This window comes from Pollicipes pollicipes, unplaced genomic scaffold (assembly GCF_011947565.3).
Source record: "Pollicipes pollicipes isolate AB1234 unplaced genomic scaffold, Ppol_2.1 Scaffold_7231;HRSCAF=8579_pilon_pilon_pilon, whole genome shotgun sequence".
Taxonomy (NCBI): Eukaryota; Metazoa; Arthropoda; class Thecostraca; order Pollicipedomorpha; family Pollicipedidae; genus Pollicipes; species Pollicipes pollicipes.
This window is the reverse complement of record NW_023597034.1, coordinates 3,051,398-3,073,337: the sequence shown is the minus strand read 5'-3', so window position 1 is coordinate 3,073,337 and position 21,940 is coordinate 3,051,398.

Here is a 21,940-nt window from a genome sequence, read left to right as displayed (position 1 = left end):
AACATCAAAAAATGTTTCGTGGTCAGTAGTAAATATCGTTGAATGAAGGGGAATATTCTTTAATAAGGTATTATAGAAAGACCCCATATCCAGCACATCCAGAAAGCTGATCGAAGCACAGACGGTTAAATTTGAAGTAATAGATGACCAGTACCAATAATTAGGTCAAGATGTTCAAGACAATGACTAAAGTGCCATTTCTAGATGTGCTTCACATGAAAAGTGCTCATGTGACGTCCCAAGATGATGCATGCTTACTTGCCTCGAACAAAGTTGACGATTGCGCGCAACAATTTAAATATATGAATATTTGTCTCCTGCCGTTAAAATGTCTTTTTACATCTATTGTTTCTTGTGCGATGCTGCATCTATCAAACTGCGCACGCGATGAGATTACTTAAATCGGCATTGGGTATACTTAACGTGTTTACATGTCATGTTTTCCTCGCAACAATGTGCGCACCTTCTGTATACGTGCGCCACTGAGGTGTCCAATGAACCGGCCTGAAATCTTACGCTTCAATTGTCCCACCTGAACTGTCTCTGTACTTAAGTTCCTGGAGATTTGATGTCTTCCCCCTTTTTCATTTTATTTTCAATCCTTTGGCGCATACATGAGAAACTTTTACCCCCAATGGAACACTAGGATTTCCTGGAGCGGTCAACTAGAATGAAATTTTAGGATGAGGACTGCTAGTCATGATACCGTAAGTTTGCGCATATTGTTTGTGTGGGGTCCCGTATTTACCATTACATATATACGTATAAAATATATGGATGCATATATATATATATATATATATATATATATGTATATACATGCACATTTGTACATATAATAAATAATTTAAGTATTGGAACCCATGTTATGCTGCGCAGCCCTTAGAAAACGAGGGCTAAAAAGAGCAAAAAAAAAACCCGGCTAAAAGCCAGCACTGCTGTGGCTAAAAAGCTAGGGATGTAATGTACACATCCTTTTTATCTTAAAATTTAATCGCATAATTTTTTCGGAGGGGCCCAAACTCTAGGGGGCACTACGATGTTGCGTGCTCCCCCCCCCCCTTCACAACATACTGGACCCTCCCCTGTTTGCAGCCATTCCGCTATGCAGTGGTAGCGCGGTATATCCCTGTTCTCACATTACGTCATCTATGAAGACGTGCTCCACATATGAAGAATACGTTTATTTCACCTTTTTACGGCTTCTTTTTGGACGTGATGAGGAATTACGTCGAGAAGGCGCAATACAAGCGGCACTGGACACTAGTTTTTACGAGTATGTATTGTCATGGAAACGAGGAGCACTTCCCATTTTATTCAATTTCAAACACATTATGGTCACACGACCAAAGGCCAGAAGAAACGCGCAACGCTCTTAATATTTGAGATTTCATGGCTGCTTGTTGTTTAGTCATGGGCGTGCCGACGCGAAGTGTAGTATAATCGGGGCGCCGTGGGCTTGAAGCGTATTGCTGTGGTTTTAGGTCCTATCTAGCGGTATTACAAATAAGGTGTCGAGGAAGCAATAAACTTTGTTGAGCGCTCTGTGCCGGTGTGACAGACATGTTGGGGTAGCGTTTCGCATGTTAGCAAATAAATCTTACTAGTCGGTCTCCTAGCCTCCGATGGAACAAATTTCGTCATTATATCTGATGTACAACTTTGATTTAAGCCTCATTTCGAAAGAGAGATGAATGAAAACAAATACTATAGCTAGGGGTGGAGCACGGCTATTACCTATAGCTATAGGTTCAAGTTGTGCACTGGGTTTGCGAAGAGCACCAGGCTACCGTCAAACCTGTGAGATGGTTCTTGGAAAGAGTTAGGAAGCACTCAATTAGTGCGATACCGAAGAATAATATGCTATCAGGTTTTCCTCGATTATGCTAACTATACCGACCCTGTTCATTCTGTAAACGGAAAATTCTTACAAATTGTTGCATTCTTTGTCACGTTTGTTGTTTTCTCGTGTAGTGATAGTATCTGAACTATCATCCTGCTAGACTTTATTATCTATGCTATGTCTGGATTCATATTTTCTTCCAGTTATATGACATATAAGACCATGATCGCACATGCGACACGCCGATGACACTTGCTCGTTTTGGTTCATGGAACCAGCTCATGCCAGGCTTCTTTGCCAAAATCGATAGAAAAATGACTGCCATAAAAACTTCATCAAACTTATCATATATGCCTCAGTCAAAGACGTAGGAATGTTTTAAAAGGTGGAGGGCCAAGCTCAGGGTGTACTTCAGGAACTTTTTCTGGAAAGCGAGTCCGATGACCGGCGGGAGGAGGTAGAGATGGAGGTTGTTGTCGCTCTATTCAAATGTCATGGCTGCTATGCTAGATATGCATCTAGAGCTGTTTCTCACTGGTGCACAATCTTGCCTATTCGACTCACCTGTCATTTAGCCAATAAGGCTATCCAGCTTCCCGAGATTATTCGTCCATTGTAACATTGTCCCCCCTGGGGAAGCGAAATTGCACGAGCGGGTAGGCATTTTGGGTCATTGAGGAGGCATCTGCCTCCACAGTGTAAATGCCAAAATACGGCCTAGACATAGGCTGGTGAGAATTTTGAAAGTGGATCGATGGCTCACACTGCTTTTCAGAACCAAGTCACATAATAAGGCCCATCTGTCATATGTTCCTTATCTGGGCCCTGCTCCTGTCCGCCGTCGGTGGTCACTACCCTGGTCCGGATGTCTCCCGCATGACTGACTGAGAGCTGATCGTATGGCTACTTTGTTGCATACTTTTGGATCAGCGCTACTACTACATGGTGTATGAAACATCTGATGGACACCTGCAACAGCATTTTTTCCGAATTATCTTCCCTTGTACCACATCATCGCAGAAAAATAGCCTCCGGGAAGCTGTCTGCCTTAGGTATGGATTGGCCCAACGGACACTTCATTGTCCATCATACGTCGTACGCGACTTGATCTGCTTTCGTGTGTAGGCAGGGGCGCAGCCAGAGCGTTGCCAAGGGGAAACACGTGGTTGACAAAAGCCCATCTTATGGTGATCCCCCCAAAATCCCCGGATGTAGCTTGCTGGTTAACAAGGGACACGGTTTTCTTCATTTTATTGTTGTTTTTATCTCGTAACCCGCACAGAAACCAGGAACTACCGCGAGCTGAGTTATGTTTGTATTTTGAGGTCAATAAACTGCAGAAATGAACCGTTGCACGACTGCATGGAATAAATCACCGGCGCTCTTAATTTACAATGGTTTAGCTGACTCTTTCTAAGCCGATAGAATTCAGAAGCCTTGTCAGAATTTTCAGCTTGGTTCTACAGACAGTTAGGACATTGCGAAGGTAGATTGTAGATCGATGTGTTTGATCCAAATTTGAAGATGAAAATTTGCAGATCGAAGGGTCAACAATGTGTATTAACATGGCCAGGCCATGTTTGTCTGGAAATATTCACCATTCAGTCAGAATCTATTGGTGATGCAATTTATTTAACATGCCTTTTTAACATGCGCGCTCGCAAATCTTAGCAACAAAAACCTCAGCACCAGGCGTTGCATCCTTCATGATCTGCGGAGCGTTAGCCCAGTAGCTAACTTTTAACCATGGCCCACCGGTGGACGAAAAGGATGACGCTTCTGAAATGATTACCTTTTAACATTTAAATCGACTATTCATGCAAGTTATGTGACGTAATTTTGAGCATGCGCACTCCAAAATCTTAGGAACACAAGCCTCGACGCCAAGCGTTGCAGCCTCCATAGGCTGCGCAACGTCGGCCTAGCAGCTGATACTAAGCTTTGGCCAACGGGTGGACGAAAATGACGACGCTCCTGAAAAAGTATTCTAAAATATTGTAAGTGTAGTAAAAGTATTGAGCGCATATTTCACGTGTACAATTTTTTGATTGATGAAATGAACGGATTTGCCCTTAAAGCACCGTGAAGTGGGGCTGGAATCTGGTGATTGAGCTGGAAGAGTGAACGTAGGATCTCTATTTTTTGTGTTTTTGCAAGTATTTATCCATCCAGAAGACAGATTAACATGGCGCCCGCCATCTGGTGGCACTTGCAGTGGCCGAAACTTTTTGGTTTTACGGAAGCTACAACCCAGACCATCCTTGTCCTTGCTCTCGCGGTTGCGGGCAGGTACGCTCAAGGCCTTTGATGTAAGTTGCTTCACTAGGACATTCTGAAAAAATGAACGTTCTCAGGCAAACATGGCATGAACTTGCTCGTTTTTAACCTTTTTTAGACCTATCCTATTCAACAATAATGAGACCCCAGTCCACTCAACAATAACGAGACTCCTTATTTCCTTTCGAATAAGGGCCTCATGAGTAGAACACCAGAGATACATTACCGTTTCCGGTCAAGGGCTGAAGGGCCATTCCGTTCCATCACAAAATGTCTTCTGGCGACACGGGGTGGGATCGCCTGGTCGATGCGGAGGCCATCATAAGGATATGTCATGCCACATTGTTCCTATCCCTGACACGGGAGGACTCCTGATACGCGCAGTTAGCCCCGGATCAGCACAGGAACCCTCATTGACGCAACAACATCCCTGATCACAACAGATAATCCAATACTTGTCACATAGACTCTAGTTCCGTGTTTTTCTGTGTTCTTCAGATATATTGAGTTCTCCCTGATGGTAGATTATGGATGAAATGGGATTCCTAATTTGTATCAACATGGCTAACCCATGTTCATCTTGATATTCTCAAGATCCTGTCCTAACTGATTACTGGTAAGAAAACTACGTAATATGGTCTTGAACATGCGCGCTCCCAAGCCCTAGCAACAGCAGCCCCGACGCCCGGCGTTGCAGTCTCCGTTCCGTGCGGCGTTGGCCTTGCGATTGTAACACTAAGCGGTGGCCAATGAGCAAACGAAAAAGATGACGCATCTTAAGGGCAATGTCCGGTGAACTAGGTAAATCGGCATGCATGTTATATGTAGTGCAAAAGTAGGCCATATGCAACCTTAATCTGAAAGTGGAGGGGGGGGGGGGCAGTTAACATTGCAAGCCCCCCACCTTGAAAAGCGGTGTGTCCATGGTCCCCTGGCCCCCGCTCCTACACCGATGGTCTCAATGGACCGTAAGTAAAATGCACAGAATAGAGCAGAATGCACAATATATGGTGTATGGTTCTGTACGCACAGGATGTACACAAAATGCCTTGTACCCTTTTTCCAGTGAAATTGTATGTGAGAAGAATAATGCGTGGCACCCAGGCTTGTTTAATGAACACCTGAGGACACCTATCTACGGAGCGCGTACGCTCACAGTAAGGGGAGGAAGTAGTCGACATACATGCACCAATGGCACACATAATAACATACTTAAACTTTTAGATGTACATTTCAGCAACGGCATAAGACAATGCGGCCCAAGGATATAAGAATCGCTGCGTGTCGGTGAACGTTGACAGAGCATAAACTTGCAAGCACCATCATGAAATACTAATTGTTAGCGTTGCTGTTCAGGTAAGGTACGTTCAGCAATAATTGTCTACTGATTGGTTTTGACACTGATTTTCTGTAGCGAATTGCTTTCTGATCCGTGATGCAGTCTATCGAAACCTTCCGGCCTAGCCACTGATGTCTAGTGCGAGCCTTTTCATAGTGCCGTGTGCATAACATTAGGATATAGAAGCTTGCATGCTTGATTATTTTAATACTTTTTCTTGTCAGGATCTGCACAGATTTGCAACAGTTGCGATCATTCACAGGTCTTTTGAGTTGCGCGTTATGCGTTAACTTACTCACAGGATACCACGTGTACCACCTGGAACTGTTGGTTTGTCATAATATTTTGGACATATTGGCACAGAATCTTGGCGTAGCCACGGGTCTCCCGGTATACTGACGTAGCTGTGTTTTGGCATAGATTTCATAATTGTGAGAAAAAATCGCGCGTGCGCGCGCGCGTGCGTGCTTGCATGCGTGCGTGCGTGCGTGTGTGTGTGCACGCGTGTGTGTGTTACGGTACTGTTTTAAACATCAGCGGTTAGCACACGTGTAAGCGTTGCCTTTTTCTTTTAACAAGTGACAGATTTCTGGGTTTGCTCTCACGTGATGAACGGAGGCGGTGTCAGCGACTTCCCTTGCGGGGCGAGCATATCTAAAAACCCGAAGTTGTCCTCAGATTCCGCCCATTTTACAGACTAACTGCTTTGATACGTGAAACTAAGCACAGCCGCCTCTCAGCCCGGCGGGATCTCGTGACTTGTTAATCAGTGCCTCCTGTTGGACTGGTGGGACTTTTAGTAGCCATAGCTCAATCAGTTAATGCATGCTGCCCAGCCCACATGTGACGCTGTAGGTAGGTTTGAGTCCCCCCGTTATTCGCCCTCAGCGCTCCACATTCGCTATTTGCCCCATTTCCTTTTAGAGTCTCATCGGGGGGAGTAGATGGTTCTTCCGAAGTCTGCTGAGCGTGAGCAATCCGAGTGCGGGTATTCCACGTATAGATCTTCCTGGCATTGAGCCTTCTGAACATGGTTTTTCTGACCCTCATCTTTCCCAGCTCGGGAGACAAGCTCACCGTTGCTGCTTTGTCAACGGCGAAATTGCTTCGTTGCTTTATGAGTTACTGGCTCGGGGGAGTGAATGAACAGCCGTAGAGGACAACAGCCACGTTTTGACAATTTGGACGTATTTTTATGCGTTTGGCCCCCCAATTCAGGGACACTAGTTCACGACTTGATCGGTGTCACGTCTACGCACTGAAACTAGACTTCAACGCGGCTTGACATTTACGCAATCCCCTATTCTGGATTTTTCTTGTCGGCATTGATTTACATGAATGTCGATGCATGATCCAGTTCAATGAGGACTCACATGTCACATACCTCGGTGCCCGCTTCAAAAGGACCAGGCCTGGAAGCCCCCCCCCCCCCTATGAAAGGAGACCCTATGTTGTTCAGGAAGTCCTCTGGAAAAGCCTTTCCTCAACTTATATCTCCTGGCGCCGCCCCTGACAGACCCAATCAAATGATGTGGGGAATCCACATCAATGAAAAGTGTCCACCAATCTGTTGATGCGCCAGCCAATGGTTCTAAATGGTATCATGTGCAGTGTCTTGACCACAAATGGCTATTCATTGAACCATACCCTATGATTTGTATTGTAGCGTGCTTTGTAATATGTTACACCTTTGACCTAGATCCCAGTGATAAATGATCAGAAACAGGCTATTAACCCGATAGGAAGCATACATTATTGATACCCATACTTTCCCCTTTCTTGCAAGGTTTACTCCTTTGGACGCTGTAGGCTAAATGTGGTGAAAACGTGCCACCGATAGCTAAAAATAAACAGCAGTTGCAACCAGAGGTTCTAGTTGCACACAGCTGTGACCAAACAGCGAACACGCCTCCGGTCAGACAGAACAAGTTCCACGCCGGCTAAGGGCAACGCTGCGACGCTTTCACAGCAGCTCCGCGCATGTCCAGCGCCCCACTCCACGGTACTCGTCTCGTACCCAACGATCACTTGCAAGTCGAGCGCGGCCTCGCTGACCAACAGCATCCGACACCATCTCTGCACCGGCGTGGGAAATGAATCCGTTGCCATGCGACCCCCCCACCGCATGCTTGTAGTGTTCGCACTGGCGTGGACTGTATGCGCGCGGCCGACGCTGGGCGGGGCAGCGCTGCCTGCCGATAAGGGCAATTATTCATACCCTGGCGGCCGCTGTAGGAACTAGTTTGTAAGCTTTGGTCTTTGGACATTCTGTACCTTGGACAATACGTATACAGGACATTCTGTACTTTGGACATTCTGTACCTTGGGCATTCTGTACATTGGGTATTATGAAACGGGCCCCTTCCACTCTGCGCCACTTTGGAAGTTATTTCTCATCTTAGGCATTGCGTCCCTTGGACATTATGAACTTTGGACATTCTGTACCTTGGACATTCTGTACAATGGACATTCTGTACCTTTGGACATTCTGTACCTTGGACAATATGAACGCCTTCCCAGTGAAGGGGACAGCGGGATGCAAACGTTCAAGCCCTACTGGATCGAGATAGGCTGGTGTGGGACAGACGAATATGTCTCGCAGGTTGGCATGCATCCTCCGGGCGTCCGAAACAGTCCTCCAGTGCCATCAGGGCATCATCATACAAATTTACCATCATACTACATACCACTCATGGTATGCTGTCCAAGACCCGACACTGCAGCTTGCAGGTGTGCCATCTTTTCAGTCAAGTTAAGGGGGGCTCGATCGTGAACAAGTGTTTTGTACAGAGCAAACCACTTTGGCCACTCTGCTGGTTCCCCAATAAACTTGGGCAAGGACAGACGATGGATGCTGTGATGGAACGTGGACGCGCAAGGGAGTCCCCTCCGGGCTCCCTGCTCACATGTAATGAGCTACCAACTGGGCTAGGTGGTAGAACACTGGTCAGAGTTGGGCGGTCTGGATGCAGGTCAAGGTGGGCCCCTTGGGTCCACCGATCAACAGGCACTGAAGCACCAACGGACGTCAGAAGCTGAGGTCTGTTCGAACCCCTCGTTTGCTCACCTAGATCAGGCTGATCGGGAAACCCCTTGGGCTTCCCGATCAACAAGTTCCCCAGTGAAGTCGTCCTTCCTGTCCCAGCTCAGTTGATCTTTAGCAGCTTTAGTAAGCTGTGCGCGTAGCTCAGCTGCGGCTTGGGCGTCTTTCGCTTCTTGCAACTTGCACCGCCTCTGCATGTCTTGTTCCTTTCTTTCTTGGACTAGTCGACGCTCCAGCTGAGCTGTCTCTAGCTGCTACACTCTGAATTGTATGTCAGCTTCTCGGGAGGCTGATGACTTTACAGACGCTTGAGATAGCTTATGCGATGCAACTGACGAACGATCATTCTTCCTGTCTGTCAGGTAGGTTTCAAAGCCACCTACAGCCTCTCCGTGCTGCTTCTCTGCATCTTCAAAGTGCTGCTTAGTTTGAGCTTTGTTTGCCTCTGAAGTGAGCGCGGCAATAAGCTCATCATTAAGCTCTTCCAACTTTTCTAAAGTGTGATCAAGTTCAGAACTGTTGGAAATTAGCTGCGTCCTACTACCTCTAATGTCGATCACCACGGAAGCTCTTCTACGAGCTCTTGTCAGGACACTGAGCAACCCACCACGTTTCTGTGTCAGCTTTGCAACCGACATTGTGTCAAAAAGACAAACAATTAGCAGAGTGCAGAAACAATGGAAAGAACATAACAATAATGCACTGTACCATCAAGCTTCAATGTCAGAACCATGTGCCTCAGGAATGTTTTGTTCAACACAGAAGCATGGAGACTAAAACCAATCTGTAAACGCATTTTTGAGTACATTTTATCATTTCTCACTACGCAGTTCTCCCCAAACACATGTTTCAAAAATGTGACTGTCGTATGTACAACAATGTTTTTGTGTAGCAGCACACGCTTTGATTTCAGCAACATATCAAATGCAGGATGTTAAGTTAATTAGAAGACCATATTCTCGCTGCGACAAAATAATGTTGGGATAATCCGAAACGTTCTTATTGATGGTGCATTCTGGGACACCCCAAAACGCTCCTTTTCAGGGTAAAGGGACCAGGCTGCCATGTTACCCGGCATTTTGTTGAAAATTTGATGTTGGCCATATGGGCACTGCTGTAGTATAAATCGACCGAAGCTGCTGATGTTCCTATTAACATGGCAGAGCCGTTTATATGATAATCACAAAACTGTGCTCAAGAGAGAGAGAGAGAGAGAGAGAGAGAGAGAGAGAGGAGAGAGAGAGAGATGAGAGAGAGAGAGAGAGAGAGAGAGAGAGAGAGAGACGTCTACAAACTCTCCAGAACATTTACAGGGAGCTTTGGGAGTCTTGGGAGTTTGTCCTGTTTGTATTCAGAGAAAGTGTGACTGATATGTCGGCAATATCATGCATTGGTATAGATTGTCTCTTTCGTGTGCCAGTCTGGTTTTGCCCCGACATAGGGTCCCTAGCGAAAAGCAAACGTAACTCCTTGTGGCGACCTACAAGTAGTGAATTGCAGGCAACTTTAATAGCCACGCAAGTCCGTTGATAATTACTTTTTACAGAGCAGAGCTCAAATCTTAAGATATTCATGGCTCTGACCTAGATACATGACCGAAGGCAGCGATGCGCTTATCATCTGGGCGTTGATTTGAATTGGGATTTGGAATTTGGAATTTTTGACATTAGCATGCATCTAAATCTTTGCTTGTAGAAAAGATATGTCGAGGGAGAGCCGATTATTCAGCATCTCCTTAATTTATGTAAAACATGTTTTTGAAGAAAGAACCTTTTCAGCTATTTTATTATTGACTACATGCTGATCACCCAGTGACCACCAATTGAAGTACGGACGTCACTTTGGCGTCCTGTCTACATGCTACCATTCAGCGGTAAAGTTGTTGTTTTCTTAATGCCCACTTTAATATCAGATATCGCAATCCTGTCAGGTTTTTTTTACATCCACACACGCTACTAAAAACGGATTTTAGAACACTGGTGCCCACTCAAATGGGAGGAACAGACCCAATATTCCGGTCAATTATGTCCATACGCCACTAGCGTGTTTTTTGAACTCCCACGAAAAGTGGGGATGGGCAGTGCCACGCCAGAAAGTTCCTTCATCAGGCGCGTGACTGCCGACGCATACATAGCAATATACCAACACATACCTGCACGCTTTATGTAGCCTGTCAATACCAATCTTTACATTGGCATTGTGTAAATGTTTGCTTTCTTGCATCGCTAACAGCGATAACCAAAATATAGCAGATACAGCACAGTGAGCAGCATGGACATAGCTAATAGATGACCTGTCGGAAAGCTAATTGAAGATGCTACGTAGTTACAACATGCTTGATCACGTGAACTCTAAAAATGCCAAAACTGTCATGGAAGATAACCGTGCTAGCGTTATTAGGTGAAAAATGTTCACAACGCTCGACAGTGTGCCAAGCAAACAGTACTGTTTAGTCTGCACACGAGCGCGAGGTGCGCCGAACATAATTTGTGTGCGGGTAGATCCAGGTGGCACAAGCGAGGAGAAACAGCTGAGCAAGATTTGAGAGTCTAGTTTACCTTGGAGGATGTTTCTCAGAAAGAGTACCTTGGAGTCTCAAAGCCGTGCTGCACCTCTCGTGATGCTAGGCATATAATTTTGAAATGAAGCAGGAGGCCGTCAGAAGAGAGAGAAGCTGCTTGCCCGGAGAATGGCCGAGTAAGAAACCAAATAAGAAGCATGTGCTGCACTCGATCGACCAGTATGGTGCGGGAATAGGCCGCCCCGTCCAGACCCGACACAATATTGCTAAACCGATCGCACATAAAATGTGCTCATGTGTGAAGGCATCCATTTTTCTTTGCATATGCCAGTGTTTCTTTGTGAAACTGACCACTTGGCTCCTCTTTAAGTACCAACAATATTTGTGCTTTGAATGGGCCGAGTTTGTTGACCTAAGGTGTGGCTACTCACAGCATAGTTAGGTTTGTAGTCGTCATATACTCCCACGTACATCTCACATCAGTATTAGTGCTTGAATTTTAATGCTAACCAGAGTTGTTTGATTTCCTGGCTTTCAAGGGCTGGATCACTGATTCCTTCTAAAGAGTCCGGTGAAAAATCAAGATATTTTGTCTTGGACAAAGAGAATTTATACCTGAGACCAAAGGAATGGCATGTGTTGGTTCGTCAGTGGCCTTTTCAAAATGAGTCACGGTTTCAGATCTCAAAACGAATAAAATTGAACAGTTAAGTTAGGTGTAAGTGTAAGTTTAGTGTAAGTTCTTTCAGTGTAACTTCAGTGTTCATTCAGTGCAAGTTCTTAAAGACCACGAAAAAAGATGAACAGGCATTAAGGTTTCTCAAAGCTCCTTGTTTTGACAGTAATAATATTGTAAGGTTGGGTACGTGTACCTGGATTGAAAGATGAGGCTGGCGGGTCCATGCGGGCTGTTTGGGGGACGCCTACCTTGCGAGCCGATTGCGGGCTGTCAAATTTGGGTGTGGTGAGAGTGCGGATATTCAAAATCCAAAGCGCACCAGCTTTAGTGTCCACTACTTGGTCAACCCAGACTTCAGCCAGCAGACCCCACAGGGTCAGAGAGGGACTCCAGCACAGACCGTTGATGCCAGCGCTCTTAAAGCCAAACGCAGTGCGCCGATTGACCTGAGGCCGACTGTTAACCAGCACACTGAGGGTGGCGATGGTCTCTTCGTGATCTGAGTTCAGAAGGCTCTCTTACACGTTCGCCTGTGACGGTGTGTGTCAGGACAGTGCTGGGTCCAGAATGTCCTCCCCTCCAGTGGGTTGGCGGACCCACTGTCGACGACCCGCATGTTGACGAAGCTGGTGGCATGATTCGACGCTTTCCGCAGGTCGGAAACGACACCATTGGCCGCCGGTGTCCGGTATATGCAGACATTGATACATACAGCCAGTCGCTTCAGCCCCGAGATGTTAGAAACTAAACTGCATGCAACATTTCCTCGAATGATATGTCAATGTGTACTTGTCAATGTCGATTATTGGACCGCAGCGTTGTTTTATTAAAGAAATGCATTACCAGCGGTGGCAAGAAGCTCCAAATATTTGTAGTAAGCTTCTTTGTGACGACATTTACTTGACTCGCCCTCAAGTGTCTAACGACGACGTTTAAAAAAACTAAAAATCGAAGGTTCATGTTTCACAGCATTTTCAGCTGTCTTGGCTGATGATCTAAATACGCATATGAGGACAAGCGTTAACAGTAGCGTTTTGCCCCTATATGCGGCTGTTAAAGATGGAATCGTTCCACATCAGGCCAGGTTTGAAGGCAATGTTGATACAAAGAACTTAGCCAGGGCCACGGTCGAAATTATCTCAGTACAACTGTTGCGTGTGCGTAGAATGCACCGCAATTTAACACGCGCCCAGGTGACCGGCTGAATACCCTTCGCCCGGGTGGGTGGGGTCAGTCTGAACCCCCGCCCCTGAGATCTCGGGAACCAATAAAGTTAGGGACACCAAATGCACAAGGTATGTTGACCTGTACGTAAAATCATTTAGGTCAAAATTTGAGATTCATAGGTTATGACCTTCGGGTTAAAAAGGTCAAACAAGGTCAACGTCCAGGTTGATCTCTTAAATGCCACCAGAACCTAGATAGCCGTTTCTAAGCAAAAGATCACGCTCTCACTTAAGGTCATTGACCTTGTTTGACCTTTTACAGGTCATGGTGACCAAAATCATACAAGACTGCTCTGAGTTTCACATTTGAGTAAGCGGCAAAGATTACGCTAGACGGTATGTTCCTAAAAAATAAACGCTGACCTGGATCGTTTTAGGTCAATGACCTATTCTGACCTATAAGAAGTCTATGGAGCCCTAGAATGCGGTTTCTGCTATCAATGAATTCAAAATGAGTACCAGCGACCATCCCTACAGCAAGTCCTGGGGTAATAAAACAGGTTGGTTTTGACCTTAGTCTGACCTTTATACCTCACCCTGGGTCAATGCAATTTGCTCATTCAATTGTTGTGTTGCCTAAGAAAGCGCCTCAGAGATGTTTGGATTCGTCTAACACTCCGTTGTTGCATCAGAATGAACGATTCCCTAGAAACTGACTTCGCTGAAACCATGGCCTGACTTTCACCTGTCATGGGTCAGCAACCTTATTAGGTAAATCTCAATTTTTGACCCCAAACGATCCGCTATTCAATTGTCTACAGCTATGCAAAATTCTGCGCGGCTACGCCACATTGTTCGAAAACCATTCTGGAAAAACCTTCGGGGGTCAATTTGACCCCCACCCGAGCGCGTGATAACCAAGAGATGTTTCAACTCTTTTATAGTTTTGAGTTTGGCCAGCCAGTTGATCCAGTCTCTAAAATGAGGCTCTCGTTCCAGCCACGCTGGATGCTGCCAGTATCTGGTCACCATCCTGGCAGATGACCAAGCAACCGATCCGGTCTGACTTCATGAAGAAATGACAGGGCAACCGATGCGGAAGAGCGGGCGCAAGTAATCACTGAAGTTGACGCGCCTTTAAAACCCAGTTACTACTACTGATTGAGAAGAATGCGAAGTTGGAGCTCACGTCTGCGAATAATGTGTCGCTACCTCTCCGCTTCAGTTGTGCCCCGTCGGAGTCGTGCTGTTCGGCCGGATACAACGGGGACGAAAGTCGGCAGCTGTCGGCAACAGCTTTGTTCCTCCCCACCGGAGCACAGGGAGGGCGAAACAGTACTGGAAACAGTAAACTGGGCCCACACGCAGTTCAACACTATTGTGTGAGATTTGACTGCAAACTACCCTTCGGCCGAAGAGACATATAGCGTCTTTGAAGCGTATCTCGGAAATCAGAGACGCTAATTGCCATCCGGATCGGACACGAATGGCTCAAAGGCCGTAAAGCGCCTCGCGCTTTTCACCAGCCTGTCTACTGCCGCGCAGATCTGTCAAAAACTGAACCGCTTGCAGTGTTTACTCGAATGCTGCCGGCATCAGGCTACCAGATTCGCACAAAATGACTGCACCTGTACATCCAGGTACTCACTTCACCGCATCATGCGGAGTTTTTGCGCACGCCTAGTGAAATTATCCATTCTGCAGCGGTTTGTGCGAAGGTCCGTGCAGTACAACAGAACGGCCACCATGAAAAAGACATCACCCTATCTCGATTACACAAATTCATTCACAGAGGGGTTCCCAAGCCTGCACGGAGAGGCCAGCTACCGTTTTTCGGTCCGTGGGCTATCTGCTCGATCCCAGCCGAGAGACATTCAGCGTGTCTTTCAGTCGTCGTCCACACCTGCCCGACTATCTTTGCCGGACGAAACCAGATAAGGCCCCGGCCAAGGTGCGCAGCTGACCGAAATAGGTCTCCTGGGCGAGGCGCCGGCGTCACTCGCCGCTGCAATCACTGAAGCCTATCCCGGGAAGTCCAATGAGGATGCGCGCATGGATGCTCGCCTATGTGCAATCAGACGCCTGCGCACGAAAACGCTCGGATCCGGCGCCTGAGATCGTACTGCAAGCCGGCGGGCGGAGAGTTGACTACGCAGCCGGTGTGTCCTTAGCCGCCATAGGCCCGTTGAGCCTATCATGCAGCATGGCTTGGACATAACTGAAGCCGCGTTTACCAAAATGACGCATTCGCTGTTATAATCAGCCAGACGTATGTGTAACCTCACGTGGGGGTATAACTGACTCTGGAGCCATGCCAATTTGGTTGAGTCAGGTGTTTGTTGGTCATGCGTCAGTCAGACAGTCAGTCATATAATTCATTCTCTCCGCAACCACTGCCGTGAGTCTATCTCAAAGTTGAGTGGTCAAGTAGAGGCTGCAAACACAGGTAGATCGACTCGAATAAAGGTGTAGATAACAACAACTGATTTCTGTCTGATACCTCTGGCATGTGTTCAGCAAATAGAACGATGGGTGCTTGCTTGGCTTATTATTCAAACCGATCTTGAACGCTTATCCTGCTATGCCGTACACGTTTCATACCATAAGCCGTTGTCACCGGGATCAACTTAGTCGGAATTAACTGTGGACCAGAGCCGCATATCCACGAGTTGGAATCGGAGCAGTTTGATAGCTGAGTTATGGGGAAGACTCGCGCATGAACAGCTTTAAGCCTACCTGAAGAGCATGTGAGACTAACTACATCAATAATTACAGAGATTATGTCATTTCAGAACATGTAACTCATCCTTACGGGTATGCTATGACGTCACCATTTTGTGCGTGATACCGATATTTCATTGATATTTCCAGATTGTGAATCAATCAGCTGTGTTAAATTTGCAAGTCTACGCGATGTCGTAGCAAATGTGACACACCCTTCCTTCCTTCCTTCCTTCCCATCCTTTTAATGTGAGAGATGCTGCTTTTACGGCAAACAAAGTCGGCTCCGCATGGGGAAAACAGGCTCAGATTTCAACAATCTGGCGTCGCAACAACACGCCTGGGGTTCTCGCTTATGAGAGATGAGCACCTGTGGCGAGGCGCGTCCCGGGGTTCTCACCTGTAAGAGATGAGCACCTATGACGGGGCGCGTTACGGGCTTCTCGCCTGTGAGAGATGAGCACCTGTGGCGGGACGCGTTCCGAGATTCTCGCCTGTGAAAGACGACTACTGTGGCGGGGCGTATTCCAGGGTTCTCGCCTGTGAAAGACGACTCCTGTGGCGGGGCGCGTTCCGGGATTATCGCCCGTGAAAGACGATTCTTGTGGCGGGATGTGTTCCGGGGTTCTCGCCTGTGAGAGATGAGCACCTGTGGTGGGGCGGGTTCCGGGGTTCTTACATGTGAGAGATGAGCACCTGCGGCGAGGCGGGTTCCGAGGTTCTCACATGTGAAAGATGAGCACCTGTGGCGAGGCGGGTTCCGGGGTTCTCACATGTGAGAGATGAGCATCTGTAGTGGGGCAGGTTCCGGGGTTCTCACATGTGAGAGATGAGCACATGTGACATAGTACGTCACGCGTAGATGTCTGGACGTTTGATAGCCACGCAGGATTGTGCAACTGCAGGGTTCTGTGCATTGAGATCCTTTCAGTCCAAAGGCGGCACACTGGTCTGTGAGAGAGCATGCGTAGTTCGACAAATAATGTGGTGGAGCTTGAAGAGAGATGGAGGACATCCCTTGCATCAGATCGGCGACACGGAAGTGCCTCGATTTTTCCGTGGTAAAACTGATAATGATTTGAGCTTTGGAGCGCGCCGACTGCCCGGGTCATATGGCCACCACACTCCGTGGTAAAACTAATCCCGCCATTATGCATGCAGCATGCTGGGTGAAAGAACCTTTGGCCTCAGAAGTGTAGTCGGCCTTGGATTAGATATGCGCCGTTAATTTTGTCAGCAGGTCATATGTTACCGAGGCGTCCAGACTGACATAGTCTTACGGCAGGCAAGCTCCCATCAATATCTGGCTGCAAGCATGAAGGCGGAACTAAACCTCAAGTGATATGCACGCAAGTGGTGGCAAATGTTTACAAATAACATGACGCACATCCCTGCAGAAAGACCTGGCGTGCGTCCTGCGATGAATTTGAATAAAAAACGCATGACAATATAATCAGGGATGTTATAAATTCGTGCCAGCGAGCCTAGAGCCAAGTTGAATAAAACGGCATTTGGTCTAGGACGGGCATGGTCCTCACTCACCCTGTTTTCATAGCGCGTCGAGAGGTTGGTAAAAAGTGCGACATTTACCTGCAGCCAAATCTGATGAGAGCTACACCATGGTATGTAAGCATCTTTACTTACCATATAGCGTTCTTCGTCCTCTCACAGCCGTGCACAATCCGGTACTGGAAACTGGGAATCCGACGAGGAATCTGCCAATGACGTCATAATCGCCACATAGAGCGTTGTGGTTCGAGTTTCCCGTGCACGTGTTGGTGGCGCCGTCAGCTGATGAGGAGGTCGGCACCAGGCGGCTGTCACAGGACAACTGGAAGCGTGAGAGGCGGCGACGCGACTGTGGCTGAGCCATGCCATGGTCTGGCATTGCTCTGGTGTTGCGCCTAGTCGGGCGGAGAGCCGCTGGTCGCGTGGGCTCTCAAGAACTTCAACCGTCGACTGCCGGCGTGGAAAACGGCACAACGCGTTGTCGTGGACATACAACAGCACGTCATGGTGTCGCCGCTTTACGAACCCTTGACAACAGTGACAACAAGCTGAGGAACTCCGCACTAGGTTGCAATGCATCGCAAATCCGCCTGAAACGTCAGCCACGGTCGCGAAATGCTTGTTCATTGCTGTGCTTTCATTGCTGTGCTCTGGTTCATAACCGTAACCGGCACATTTGGAGAACACTGTCCTACTGCGACAGCTGAAAACTTTTAAGTTTCTCGCAAAGATCATGGTGGAAACGTAAGCAAAAAACCTTCTAGCATTAAGTTTTGAACCCACAGCATTCATGTTTAGAATTGTAGGATGGGACTGAAGTTGTACGCATGAAACCGCCACACCCTTCTCTCGAAACCGACCGATGTGCGCTGCATTACACCAGAGCCCATGTGCCAGAGCATCAACATGGGGCCATGGAAATAGGACAGTACATGAGCTACAAACTTAAGTCAGGCCAATTTTGAGTACCCTTGCTGTTGACCTGTAAGATTCGGTGAACCCAGGTGATCTACATTTTTGCTGTTTTAACATAATCTGTCAATGTTGTCAATCTGTAAATTGTCGATTTCCAGTTCATAAAACAATTTTAACAGATATTTTAACATGCCACGTGTTGCCATGACATATACGCTTCCTGTCCACCGGACGCCCCTGGCCGATTGCCAATTGACAGTCATAGAAGAATTACAAAGCGCCGTTGCTGGGACGCGAACCCACACGTCTGCATACAATGGACGGACAAGTCATGCGCTCTCCCAAGTAAGCTGTGGGGGCGACAGTCTACTCATGGGTACAGTCAGAAGCTGAAGCACGTCAGTGGATGATATTCACTTCCAGGGCAGTCAGGGTCCTTGGTGGCAGGACATGAGCTCTAATGATTTGACATTAGGTGCCTTACGTTTGCCATCCTCATTCATCCTTTCTCATGTGCGATATATCACATCGTGTGCTACCACATCGTGAAAGGTTTTTCGATGTCGGTTTGAGCGGTTTTCACCGAATCTGGCCCGGTGTGACCTTTACCCTAAAACGCGCCCGGGTGGCCGGCTAGATACCCTTCGCTCGGGGGGGGGGGGGGGGTCAATTTAACCCCGTCTGAGATCTCAGGAACTAAGAGAACTAGAAAAACCAAATTCACAGGATGCCTTAAGCTGTACGTGAACTCACTTACAGGTTGGTTTTGACTTTGGTGTGACCTTTGTACCTGACCTTAGGTCAATGTAATTTGCTCATTAAACTGTTGTGTCGCCCAAGAAAGCATCTCAGAAATGTATGGCTTCGTCTAACACTCCGTTCTTGAATCAGATTGAAGGATTCACTAGAGATTGCCTTCGCTGAAACCATGGTCTGACTTTGAGCTGCCATAGTTAAGCGAATTTACAAGGTACATCTAAATTATTGATACCAAACAATCCGTTACTTAATTTTCTACAGCTGTGCAAAATTTGGCGTGGCTACGCCACGCCGTTCGGAAACCATTCTGGAAAAGCCATCGATGGGGGGCAATTTGAGCCCCGCCCGAGCGCGTATTTATTACCATGAGTTTATCCCTGACACGCTTCTCTCACTTTGCTACGTAACACAGCGTGATGAAAATCCAATATCACGTAATTTTCGAGATTTGGCCTGATTTGGTGCTAACTGTATACAAGCTCTAAATGATCATGGCCATATCAAGGGTGCGATGGCGTACATGGTATAACAAGTTACCCTGTGTTCTGAAAATATTGCCTTCGGCTGACACGTCATAAGCATAATCATAGATATCTCGGATCTGCGAGCTGATGTCCAAATCATCGCATCGTGCAAGATAAACCCTGCGATCACGACGCACGCGTGTTTTGGCCCTGTCTCGTGACTGTCTGATGTATTTGTCCGTGGATGCATGTTGTACTTGTATAGACATTCTCGGTTGCGGCGCTTTTCTTAAGTTATTCGATTCCAAGCTTCATGCCCATCATATCTAGTAGGACTGCCCAAATGTCTGCATTATCTGTCACAAAACGTTCTCGTGATCGAGCTTGCACTTAACGTATTAAGATAGTTGGATGCCAACTGCAGTCCATCTATGCGGTAATACGTGCTGACGTCCACCACGCCAGTACCAGTAAATACCACGCTAGTACCAGTACTATGCCATTACCGTCCACCACCAGTAGATGATCATATTTTGCTTGACATCAAACACGGTATGGCCAATGAGCAGGCGGAATTCGTGATACGTGTCTTATGGCGTTGTGCATCTCTATGGCGTCATGCATCTCTGGATGACTTCAAAATAGACGGCGCGATGAATCCCACGTAAGTTCGCGCATGTCTATGTCAGAAATAAGGGTATTTGAAGCACCCAAAAAGGCATAACCGTAAACTGCAGGAAATTATGTCTAAGGTACCTCTCTCAGACCAAGGCCCCATAATCTGTGAAACAACCTCTTTAAGCCTGAATGTGTCTGTATGCATTCAGTCTGTTTCCATACTGCATTTCCATGGACAATGCAGGTCATCGTTTTCCGCTTTGGGATCCTTCGTAAACTACTTTACAAAGTGCCTTACAGAAGCACCTTGTAAGGCGCTTACGAAGCACCATGGGACGTTACACGAACACAGATCCGTCACTGCTTTGCTGTCGAGTAGGCAACCTTTCTGTCAGCAGGACATTAACGCCTAGAAAAGTATAACTGGTTGTTACTTTCTGGTGTTAATTTCATTTTCGAATATTGCCGAAAAACCTGCGGAAAGCACCGACGGTTAAAATTTCACACCATCTCCAAACAGGGGCATCAAAAGCTGAGGAGAAATGGCCTTTTGGGCAGTCGCTACGTTCGTGTTGCGTCCGCAGTTATAAGGTCGTCAGCGTTCTTATGCTGACTTCGCCTTTTTAGACCACCTGCCGTTTCTAAGACATCGTAGGTATGAATCTGGCTAAAGTTCACTAAAAACGGGAGATAATATAGGAAAAGAAATCCCAAAGAAACAGCGGAGCAATAACAATATTCGGAGGCTCAATATCTCGGATTATGGGCAAGCCTTACACGCCCTAGATTTTCACAACGCTTGAGATCAACCATCTGTACCATGACCTAAAAACGTCGAAATCCATCCCTCGTCACGGTTTAAGTTACGGCATATTTTTGAACAATTGCAATGCCGAAGTTATCGCGGATCACTTTACTACACTCTAAAATTAGATACATGCTTATTGCGCGCGTTAATGCGCCGCTAACACTAACAAGCAGAAGAGGTGATTTGCGTGCGGTGATACAAGATGCTACTGTGATATCAAATACCGAATTGCATTAACGTCGCTTAGTAGATATGATATCACGTTTGTCTAGCTGTTTGCGATGTGCTATTTGCGGTTTTGACTCTACCCGAGATCACCACGCTTCGGAAAGGACAGACCAGCGGATATGGCGCATCAAATAATACACTTTAATGACGATAGGTGCCACAGGCGTAAATTTGGGTTTCATCCGCAATCGATATAAGGGACTGAGCGAGCTTTTATAGGTGGCGTCTGACCTGACCAAAGGGTGGGAAAAACGTGGGAATGCTCAGTGCCGTAGGTCGGGGCATCGGCTGATCAACAGATCTATTCCGTCAACAATGTGGTTTTGGGGGGAGGGGGAGGGGGAACTCAAATCTCACTCAAGCTCACCATATTCTAGAACGGATGGGCTCACGGATGGATCGATTGTTAGGCCTATCACCTTTGTCTGGTGGGCGTGGTTACCAACATCCCAGAGGTGGACGATAGATAGTCCGAACAATAATTTCATTTGTGATACTGATCCCCGTCTGAATCCTTCCGTAAAACTATAGCGGATAGGTTATCGACCATGGCGCATGTCAGCGACTGGACCTATATTGAGCTGCGCTACGGGCGTCTGGTACAGCGCGGCGGTCTGATCAAGATGAGCTTGGGCTCTATCTCAAACAACGTGCCACACGCTGCTGCGCCGTCGAACTGACGCGGTGTGGCTGGCTGGAAAGGCCAGCCACATAGTCAGGCGACTCAGAAGTATTTTGTTTGCCTTCATGACGCCGAGACAGTGACTCAGCGGTGGTAACCACCCTTGTTGTCTATCCACTCCCCCGCCTCCACCCGCCCGTCCTCCGCCACGGCGGTGGGCTTTGAAGCACACGCCCTCGGCTGCCATCGACCTCGTCAGGCTGCTTTCCTTCAGTCAGTTCAACGCGTGGTCATGTCACTACACAGCCGTTCTGTGGAAGACCCTCGAGACAGGTATGGAGTGTAGGCCGCTGCCATTGATAGTGGGGACGAGCTTTGAACGGTGTTCCGACCTTTCATGGGTCGGGGCGCTGCCGCCGGCTGTGTGG